The 12,397-nt window shown below is 48.9% G+C and overlaps 1 protein-coding gene across 2 annotated transcripts in view; it reads right to left on the reverse strand.

The window, feature by feature from the left end:
• The window catches only part of rcor2 (REST corepressor 2), a 111,894-nt gene extending 99,500 nt beyond the window's left edge, over positions 1-12,394 (reverse strand). The window contains exon 1 of one of the 2 annotated variants that reach the window (XM_063036479.1): positions 12,342-12,394. The gene's annotated coding sequence lies outside the window, so the exon portion shown is untranslated. Of the gene's footprint in view, positions 1-12,317 lie in introns of both variants that reach the window. The other variant, XM_063036478.1, reaches the window with a different exon arrangement.
• Between the last annotated feature and the right edge of the window lie 3 nt (positions 12,395-12,397).

Here is a 12,397-nt window from a genome sequence, read left to right on the forward strand (position 1 = left end):
ACAGAGACGTACAGACGCTCACACAGATAGATAGACACACACACACACACACACAGTGACACGGAGACGTACAGACACTCACACAGACACACACACACACACACACACACACAATGACACAGAGACGTACAGACGCTCACACAGATAGATAGACACACACACACACACACAGTGACACGGAGACGTACAGACACTCACACAGACACACACACACACACACACACACAATGACACAGAGACGTACAGACGCTCACACAGATAGATAGACACACACACACACACACACAGTGACACGGAGACGTAGAGACGCTCACACAGATAGATAGACACACACACACACACACAGTGACACGGAGACGTACAGACGCTCACACAGATAGATAGACACACACACACACACACACACAGTGACACGGAGACGTAGAGACGCTCACACAGATAGATAGACACACACACACACACAGTGACACGGAGACGTACAGACGCTCACACAGATAGATAGACACACACACACACACACAGTGACACGGAGACGTACAGACGCTCACACAGACACACACACACACACACACACACACACACACAATGACACAGAGACGTAGAGACGCTCACACAGATAGACACAAACACACACACACTGACACGGAGACGTACAGACACTCACACAGACACAGACACACACACACACACACACACAGTGACACAGAGACGTAGAGACGCTCACACAGATAGACACACACACACACACACACACACACAGTGACATGGAGACGTACAGACGCTCACACAGATAGACATACACACACACAGTCACACGGAGACGTACAGACGCTCACACAGATAGACACACACACACACAAACACATAAAAAGGCACACACAGAGCTAAAACACTCACACAGGCCCAAAGATACAAGGACAGACAGATACAGTCAAACACTCACACAGACAGATACACACACCCAAAGACACAGACACAGATGCCAAAACACACACACACACACACACACCCAAAGACAGACAAAAAATACAGACACACACACAACCACATGCACAAATACAGAAACACTCAGAGTCAACCACCGACAGACACACACACAGAGACATGGAAACACGCTCAGACACAGTCACTCACTCATACACTCGCAGTCATATACAGACACACTCTCTCACCCACACACAGAGTAACAGTCACACACTCATACACACACGCAGACTCAAAGACACTCACACAAACTCACAAACATACACACACAGACATAGATACACACAGACGCAAACACCCACCTACACATACAGACCAGGTACAGTGCTCAAGACCTATGCTGATCAACTTACTGCAGTGTTTACTGACAGTTTTAACCTCTCGCTTCAGCAGTCTCTAATTGCATGTTCAAGTTTGCTGACGACACCACTGTCGTTGGCCGAATCGAAGGTGGTGATGAATCAGCTCACAGGAGGGAGACTGGAAATCTGGCTGAGCGGTTCCACAACAGCCTCTCACTCAACGTCAGCAAGGCCAGGGAGCTGATCGTTGACTGCAGCAGGAGGAAACTAGAGGTCCTCACTGGGGGATCAGAGGTGGAGAGGGTCAGCGACTTTAAGCCCTCCGTGTTATCATCTCAGAGGGCCTGTCCTGGGTTATGGAGAAAGCGCAGCAGCGCCTCGACTTTCTTAGGAGTTTGTCGAGATTCAGCACGACATCTAAAACTTTGACAAACTTCTATAGATGTGTGGTGGAGAGTATATTGACTGACTGGAACGGAAAATCCTACAAAAAGCGGTGGATACGGCCCAGTCCATCACGGATAAAGCTCTCCCCACCATTGAGCACGTCTACATGAAACGTTGCTGTAGGAAAGCAGCATCCGTCATCAGGGACCCCCACAACCCAGGACATGCTCTCTTCTTGCTGCACCCATCAAGAAGGTGGTACAGGAGCCTCAGGACACACACACCACCAGGTTCAGGAACAGTTATTACCCCTCAACCATCAGGAAGGAGGTACAGGAGCTCAGGACCCACACCGCCAGGTTCAGGAACAGTTATTACCCCTCAACCATCAGGAAGGAGGTACAGGAGCCTCAGGACCCTCACCTCCAGGTTCAGGAACAGTTATTACCCCTCAACCATCAGGCTCCTGAACCAGAGGGATAACCTCACTTGTCCCCATCAATGAAATGTTCCCACAACCATCGGACTCTCTTTCAAGGACTCTTTATCTCATATTCTTGATATTTATTAACATTAATAAATATTTATTTATTATCCTTGCTTTCTTTTTGAATTTGCCCAGTTTGTTGTCTTTTGCACCCTGGATGAAAGCCCAAGATGGCGCGGTCTTTCATCAATTCTATTAGTTTATCATGGATTTATTGAGTATGCCCACAAAAATGAGTCTCAGGGCATCATATATGGTGATATATGTTCTTCGTAATTAAAATTTACTTTGAACATACACACACGCACACAGAGACACACATACGCAGACACTCACACATACATCCAAAAGCAGACACACACACAAACTCTTACACGCAGACACACACATACAGGCAGGCACACAGAGAAACACACACACACACACACACACAAAGACACACATGCACACAATGAGGCACAGACTGACAGTAACAGACACACAAAAACACATACACAGAGACCCAAAACACTCAACCACACACACACACAAGTACACAGACACAAACACAGTCACAAACAAAAACTCAAACACACACACAGACTGACATAAAGACACATACAGACATAGACACATAGACATTCATTGACACAAAAATACACACAAATACACACATCAAAAAACATACACACACACACACAGGCTCACATAAAGATACACACACATAAAGGCAGACACAGCCAAACACTCGCACAGACCCAAAACACAGACACACACATTCAAAGACACAGACACACACACACACACACACACACACACACAAAGAATTGAATTGAAATGAATTGACTTTATTTTTTACATCCTTCATACACACGAGGAGTAAAAATCTTTACGTTATGTCTCCGTTTAGATGTGCAATGTGCAATTTATAGTAATTTATAATAAATAGTATTACAACAGGCCAGTCAATATAACATAGAAATACAGTTGTATCAGCATGAATTAATCAGTCTGATGGCCTGGTGGAAGAAGCTGTCCCGGAGCCTGTTGGTCCTGGCTTTTATGCTGCGGTACCGTTTCCCGGATGGTAGCAGCTGGAACAGTTTGTGGTTGGGGTGACTCGGGTCCCCAATGATCCTTCGGGCCCTTTTTACACGCCTGTCTTTGTAAATGACCTGAATAGTGGGAAGTTCACATCTACAGATGCGCTGGGCTGCCCGCACCACTCTCTGCAGAGTCCTGCGATTGAGGGAAGTACAGTTCCCAGACCAGGCCGTGATGCAGCCAGTCAGGATGCTCTCAATTGTGCCCCTGTAGAAAGTCCTTAGGATTTGGGGGCCCATACCAAACTTCTTCAACCGTCTTGAGGTGAAAGAGACGCTGTTGTGCTTTTTTCACCACACAGCCGGTGTGTACAGAGCACTTGAGGTCCTTGGTGATGTGGATGCTGAGGAACTTAAAGCTGCTTACTCTCTCAACCCCAGACTCATTGATGTCTATAGGGATTAGCCTGTCTCCATTCCTCCTGTCGTCCACAAACAACTCCTTTGTTTTTGTGACACCACTGTGTCAGGGTGATGACTTCTTCTCTGTAGGCTGCCTCGTTATTATTTGAGATTAGGCCAATCAGTGTAGTGTTATCAGCAAATTTAATTTGCAGATTGGAGCTGTGGGTGGTGACACAGTCATGGGTATACAGGGAGTAAAGGAGGGGACTTAGTACACATCCCTGATGGGCACCTGTGTTGAGGATCAGAGGGGCAGGGCTGAGGGAGCCCACTCTTACCACTTGCCGGTGATCTGACAGGAAGTCCAGGATCCAGCTGCACAAAGCAGGGTCAAGGCCGAGGTCTCTGAGCTTCATGTCGAGCCTGGAGGGAATTATGGTGTTGAATGCTGAACTGTAGTTCGAGAACAGTATTCTCACATAAGCCCCTTCTTCTCCAGATGTGTAAGGACAGTGTGTAGAGCTGTGGCTATTGCGTCATCTGTTGATCGGTTGTCTCGGTAGGTGATTTGTAGGAGGTCCAGTGTGGGGGGTAGCAAGCCGCAGATGACCAGCCTCTCAAAGCATTTGCTTATGATCGAGGTGAGTGTGACAGGACGCCAGTCGTTCAGACAGGTTACCTTGGTCTTTTCAGGTACAGGGACAATGGTGGATGTTTTGAAGCAGGGGGGCACTCTACACTGGGAGAGGGAGAGATTAAAATTATCTGTGAAGAAACCTGCCAGTTGTGCTGCGCACATCCTGAGTACCCGCCCTGGGACGCCGTCCGGTCCCACGGCCTTGCGACTGTCCACCCGTTGGAAACAGCTGTGTACCTCAGCCTCAGAGATGACCAAGGTGCTGGTCTTATTGGCGGCTGTCCTCGGGGGCTCAGAGTTGGCGACGTCGAACCGTGAGTAAAAAAGATTTAGCTGATCTGGGAGGGAGGCAGCGATGTTAGAAACTCCACTGGGTTTAGCTTTGAAGTCTACGATGGTGTGCAGACCTTGCCATAAGCTGCGTGCGTTGTTGGTGAAAGGCTGTGGCTGGATCTTGTCCCTGTGTTGTTGTCTCGCTGCCTTGATGACCTTGCGCAGATCGTAGCCACGGTTCTTGAGTTCCTGCTGATTACCGGCAACGTCTGCTCTGTCTTGCGCGGGTGGTGCCATAGGCACAGACTGTTGATCCAGGGTTTCTGGTTTGGGTAGACCCTGACCGATTTCTGGGGGACAACTTCCTCGATGCACGACCTCAGAGATATCCTCATCACGAAAAATATTCCAGCTGATGTTATCAAAGCAGTCCTGTAGCATGGAAGCCGATTGGTTGGGTAAACAGTGGATGGTTTTAACGATGGCCGCCTCTTCTTTCAGCTTCTGCCTGTACCTTGGCAGCAGAAGGATGGAGGAGTGACAACTTTCCAAACGGTGGGCGGAGGAGAGCTTTGTAAGCGTTGCGGAAGGGAGACACAGACACAGAACACGTACCTGGGACTCACAAAGACACAAACACACACAGATGCACAGGCACATACCAGACAAACACACATACTCATGGAGAGTGACACATAGAAACACACACACACACACACTCACACACAGACTCAAAACACAGACACAGATACACACACTCCCAAAGACACAGACACAAATACATACAGATGCTAAGATACACACAGAATCACACACAGACCCAAAGACATAGACATAAACACACAGACACAAAAATATAAGGACTACAAGGACAGGTCAAGGACTACATCTGCGGCTTGCTACCACCCACACTGGATCCCCTAAAACCCGCCTACCGACACAACCAATCGACAGACAACACAATAGCCACAGCTCTACACACCAGCCTTACACATCTGGAGAGGAGGCATGCTTATGTGAGAATGCTGCTCTTGGACTACAGTTCAGCATTCAACACCATAATTCCCTCCAGGCTCGACAAGAAACTCATAGACCTCGGCCTTCACCCTGCCTTGTGTCGCTGGATCCTGGACTTCCTGTCAGATCGCCGACCGGTGCTAAGAGTGGGCTCCCTCACCTCCAGTCCTCTGACTCTCAACACAGGAGCCCCTCAGGGCTGTGTCCTAAGCCCCCTCCTTTACTCCCTGTATATCCATGACTGTGTCGCCACCCACAGCTCCAATCTGCTAATTAAATTTGCTGACGATACTACATTGATCGGTCTAATCTTGAATAATGAGGCAGCCTACAGAGAGGAAGTCTTTGAGTGATGTCAAGAAAACAACCTCTCCCTCAACGTCAGAAAAACAAAGGAGCTGGTTGTGGATGACAGGAGGAATGGAGACAGGCTAACCCCTATTGACATCAATGGGTCTGGGGTTGAGAGGGTGAATAGCTTTAAGTTTCTCAGTATACACATCACCGAGGATCTCACGTGGTCTGTACATATCAACTGTGTGGTGAAAAAGGCACAACAGCGTCTCTTTCACCTCAGACGGTTGAAGAAGTTTGGTATGGGCCCCCAAATTCTACAAACTTTCTATAGGGCACAATTGAGAGCATCCTGACTGGCTGCATCACTGCCTGGTACGGGAACTGTACCTCCCTCAATCGCAGGACTCTGCAGAGAGTGGTGCGGACAGCCCAGCGCATCTGTAGATGTGAACTTCCCACTATTCAGGACATTTACAATGACATGACCCGAAGGATCATTGGAGACCCCAGTCACCCCAACCACAAACTGCAGCACAAGAGCCAGGACCAACAGGCTCCGGGCACACAGACTCAAAAATACAGACACACACTCACAGACACACACACACTCTCCGACACGCACTAACAAACAGACACACACACACACACAGACGCAATGACAGACACACATGCACGCTGACAGACACAGACAAAGACACAAACACAATCTGACACACTCACAGACACAAATAGTCACACACATACACACACAAACACGCACACTCACAGACATAGACAGATGCACACTTACAGATACAAAGACACTCATACAGATACACACACACAAAACACTCACTCAAGCATAGACACACACACACACACACACACACACACACACAAATACAGACACATTCACAGGTTCACACACAGACACAAAGACGCACACACTCAGACATGCACACAAGACAAAGCCAGACAAGACACACAAAGACACACATACACACACAGACACAAGAAGACAGACACAGACACACACATTGACAGACACAACACACACTGACAGACATACACTCACAGACACATACAAATAGACAGACGCACACCATCACACACATGCACATAAAGACACTCACACAGACACCTACACAGACACCTGCACAGACACACACAGACACTCAAGCACAAAAACACAGCCACACACAAAGACACTCATACACAGTCACAAAAACACAGACACACATTCACAGGGACACACATGCAGATGCACTAGACACAAACACACAGAGACAGATACAGACACTCACATCGACCCAAAAAGACAGACACTGACCCACACACATTCACAGACACTCACATACACACTCACCCACACAAAGACACATACATACACACAGTCACTCACTCACACACAGACACACACACACACACACACACACGTAAAGACATTCAGATACAAACACTCACACGTATACAGACACAAAGACACTCACACACGCAGACACACACTCATACACAGTCACACTGACGTGCGCACACACACGCAAAGTCACTCACACACAAAGACTCATACACAGTCACAAAAACACAGACACACATTCACAGGGACACACACACACTCATATATAGACACAACCACACAGAGACACTGACACACACACTCTCACAGACACTCACATACACAAACACTTACCCACACACAAAGACACACACAAACACACAAAGTCACTCACGTACATTCTCTCACACACGCACACTCAATCGAAGAACTTGGGTCATGGGCAGAGTTTGTTCAGAAAGAACCGTTATTCTGCCAATCCTGACCACCCGTAACCTGGCCACATCCTGCACACCCCCGTGCACCCCCCCCCATCTATCTGCCTACCCTTCTGGTGAATGTTACAACTGAACTGCCTTCCACCACGTACACCGGCAGGAGACGGTATTGGGATGTCAAGCCCAATCTCCCGTTCCCCGAGGGGTCTTTAGGTCACAGACCACTCCCACTGACATTGGACAGTCTGGGCTCCTGTGACCAGCAGTGGAGGAGGTTGAGGGGACCCTCAAATCACAGAGTTTCGGACACGTGCTAGAAACCAGCCTGCTCTCCATGCGTGTGAGTGGGGGGGGGGACTGAGGGACAGTTTGCAGTGGTGGGGGGTGGGAGTCACCAGCATAACTGCAGGGAGCAAGTTTGTAAATCCGGTGGGAGGGGCGTGGGACAGGTGGCGGAGGGTGGGTGTGGGTGCAGACACCTGTAGCCCTGAGACACCAGGCAAAGTCATTTGATTCCAAACAATTGGTTTATTGATCATCACAGAATGTCTCTCTGGTGCTTCCTGCTCCCTCCCCTCTCACTTCCCCTTTTCCCAACCGTGATTTCCCTCTCCCTGCCCCCTTCCCACTCTCAGTCCACAATACAGACCCGTATCAGAATCAGGTTTATCATCAATCACATATATCATGAAATTCGTTTTTTTAAATGGCAGCAGTACACTGCAATACTTAAAATTACCCAAGTACTGTGCAAAAGGCTTGGGCACCCCAGCTATCACCCTGTCTTAAATGTACCCAGTGACTTGCTGTCCACAGCGTCCTCTGGGAATGAGTTCCAGATTCAACACGCTATGGCTAAATAAATTCCTCTTCATCTCCATTCTGTTCTGAGGCTGTGCCCTCTGGTCCTAGACTCCCCCACTATAGGAAACACCCTCTCCACATCCACTCTATCTGTGTCCTCTGGTCCTAGACTCCCCCACAATAGGAAACATCCACTCCACATCCACTCTATCTGTGTCCTCTGGTCCTAGATTCCCCCACTATAGGAAACATCCTCTCCACAACCACTCTATCTGTGTCCTCTGGTCCCAGACTCCCCCCACTATAGGAAACATCCTCTCCACATCTACTCTATCTGTGTCCTCTGGTCCCAGACTCCCCCCACTATAGGAAACATCCTCTCCACATCCACTCTATCTGTGTCCTCTGGTCCCAGACTCCCCCCACTATAGGAAACATCCTCTCCACATCCACTCTATCTGTGTCCTCTGGTCCTAGACTTCCCCACTATAGGAAACATCCTCTCCACATCCACTCTATCTGTGTCCTCTGGTCCTAGACTCCCCCCGCTATAGAGAACATCCTCTCCACATCCACTCTATCTGTGTCCTCTGGTCCTAGACTCCCCCACAATAGGAAACATCCACTCCACATCCACTCTATCTGTGTCCTCTGGTCCTAGATTCCCCCACTATAGGAAACATCCTCTCCACAACCACTCTATCTGTGTCCTCTGGTCCTAGACTCCCCCCACTATAGGAAACATCCTCTCCACGTCCACTCTATCTGTGTCCTCTGGTCCTAGACTCCCCAACTATAGGAAACATCCTCTCCACATCTACTCTATCTGTGCCCTCTGGTCCTAGACTCCCCCACTATAGGAAACATCCTCTGCACATCCACTCTATCTGTGTCCTCTGGTCCTAGACTCCCCCACTATAGGAAACATCCCCTCCACATCCACTCTATCTGTGCCCTCTGATCCTAGATTCACCCGCTATAGGAAACATCCACTCCACATCCACTCTATCTGTGTCCTCTGGTCCTAGACTTTCCCACCATAGGAAACATCCTCTCCACATCCACTCTATCTGTTTCCTCTGGTCCTAGATTCCCCCACTATAGGAAACATCCACTCCACATCTACTCTATCTGTGTCCTCTGGTCCTAGATTCCCCCACTACAGGAAACATCCACTTCACATCCACTCTCTCTGTGTCCTCTGGTCCTAGACTCCCCCACTATAGGAAACATCCTCTCCACATCCAGTCTATCTGTGTCCTCTGGTCCTAGACTCCCCCACTATAGGAAACATCCTCTTCACATCCACTCTGTCTGTGTCCTCTTGTCCTAGACTCCCCCACTATAGGAAACACCCTCTCCACATCCACTCTATCTGTGTCCTCTGGTCCTAGACTCCCCCACAATAGGAAACATCCACTCCACATCCACTCTATCTGTGTCCTCTGGTCCTAGACTCCCCCACTATAGGAAACATCCACTCCACATCCACTCTCTCTGTGTCCTCTGGTCCTAGACTCCCCCACTATAGGGAACATCCACTCCACATCCACTCTATCTGTGTCCTCTGGTCCTAGACTCCCCCACTATAGGAAACATCCTCTCCACAACCACTCTATCTGTGTTCTCTGGTCCTAGACTCCCCCCACTATAGGAAACATCCTCTCCACGTCCACTCTATCTGTGTCCTCTGGTCCTAGACTCCCCCACTATAGGAAACATCCACTCCACATCCACTCTATCTGTGTCCTCTGGTCCTAGACTGCCCCACTATAGGAAACATCCTCTTCACATCCACTCTATCTGTGTCCTCTGGTCCTAGATTCCCCCACTATAGGAAACATCCACTCCACATCCACTCTATCTGTGTCCTCTGGTCCTAGATTCCCCCACTATAGGGAACATCCACTCCACATCCACTCTATCTGTGTCCTCTGGTCCTAGATTCCCCCACTACAGGAAACATCCACTCCACATCCACTCTACATCCACTCTCTCTGTGTCCTCTGGTCCTAGACTCCCCCACTATAGGAAACATCCTCTCCACATCCAGTCTATCTGTGTCCTCTGGTCCTAGATTCCCCCACTATAGGAAACATCCACTCCACATCCACTCTATCTGTGTCCTCTGGTCCTAGACTCCCCCACTATAGGAAACATCCTCTCCACATCCACTCTATCTGTGCCCTCTGGTCCCAGACTTTCCCACTATTGGAAACATCCTCTCCACATCCACTCTATCTGTGCCCTCTGGTCCTAGACTCCCCCACTATAGGAAACATCCTCTCCACATCCACTCTATCGAGACCCTTCAGCAATCGATAGGTTTGAATGAGGGCACCCCTCATTCTTCTGAATTCCATGAATACAGACCCACAGGCATCAAACGCTCTTCATATGACAAGCCATTCAATTCTGGAATCATTTTTGTGAATGTCCTTTGAATCCTCTCCAGTGTCAGCACATCCTTTCTAAGATAAGGGGCCCAAAACTACTCACGGTACTCCAAGTGCTTTAAAAAGTCTCAACATTACATCCTTGCTTTTGTATTCTAGTCCTCTTGAAATGAATGCTAACATTGCATTTGCCTTCCTCACCATAGACTCAACCTGCAAATTAATCGTCAGGGAATCCTGCACAAAGACTCCCAAGTCCTTTTCACGTCAAATTTTTGAATTATTTATAAATTAATTAGGTATACATTGTAGAACTCGCCCTTTGGGCCCAACGAGCCAGCAGCTTACTGATTTAACCCCTAGCCTAATTACAGGGCAATTTGCGGTGACCAATTACTCTGCTGACCGCTCTGTGCGTGGAAACCCACGTGGTCACAGGACAGACCATAGAGACCTGCGTACAGAAGATGGCGGGATTGAACGCCAAACTCCGACACCCCAGGTGCAAAAGCATCGCGCTAGCCGCCACAAGGCTGGGAAAGGCGCGACTGAGGAATCAGACCTGTGGAAGGGGGAAAGTTCTCTGGGGAAGAGAGAAGGGGCAGGAGTCCCAGAGGTGAGGGAAGAGAGAAGCTGTAGGTTCCTCATAGGTGGAGTGGGAGAGGAAGAACAATAGGCTCATCATTCAGAGGGAGACCCATGGTTCATGCCCTGTAGAGAGGGTGTGCATTCAGCGTTCATGGTCCTGGGTTGGAGGTCAGGGTTCGTGCCTTAGGATTGGGTTAGCGGTCAGGATTCATGGTTCAGGTTAGGGGTTTCAAGGTCATGTTAGGAACTAGAATTCAGGGTCCATTGCCCAGCACAGAGGATTAGAGGAACACACACACAAAATGATGGAGTACCCTTTTCCATAGATGCTGCCTGGCCTGCTGAGTTCCTCCAGCATTTTGTGTGTGTCGCTTGGATTTCCACATCTGCAGATTTTCTCTTGTTTGTGATGGGGTTAGAGGTCAAGGTTGACAGTGCAGAGCAGAGGTTAGGTCAGAGAACAGGGGTCAGGGTTCATGCCTCACAGTAGGGGGTCAGAAAAAAGGGTAATAGGTTAGAAGTCAGGGTTCATGGTCCAAGATAGGGGGGGGTAGAGTTCAGGATTCATGGCCCAGGGTAGGGGTCAGAAAGCAGGGTAGGTTAGAGGTCAGGGTACGTGGTTCAGGGTAGGAGTTAAGAGTTCAAAGTTCATGGTCCAAAGTAGGGGTTAGAGGTCAGGGTTCATGGGCCAGGGTAGGAACTCGAGGTCATGATTCACGGTCCAGGGTAAGGGTTAGAGTTCAGGGTTCATAGCCCACGGTGGGTGAACTGCTCCTCAGTTATGAGGAGCGAACGCCGGCGACACGAGGACGGGAAGTTCGAATTTATTTTCATCCAACCATACACATGTGTACCACCAAATGAGACAACCTTCCTCCGGACCAAGGAGCACAACACAGTACATGTAACTCACACGAATAACACAAAGCAATATAACCACTAATAAATTAACAAATAATCACATACATTTATTCCAGCCTTTACACCTACCCCGCCACTCTCGCTCCTCCTGGGGCCCGGCGACGCGTCGGATTCGGCGCGGACGG

This window comes from Mobula hypostoma, chromosome 30 (assembly GCF_963921235.1).
Source record: "Mobula hypostoma chromosome 30, sMobHyp1.1, whole genome shotgun sequence".
In the NCBI taxonomy this organism is placed as follows: Eukaryota; Metazoa; Chordata; class Chondrichthyes; order Myliobatiformes; family Myliobatidae; genus Mobula; species Mobula hypostoma.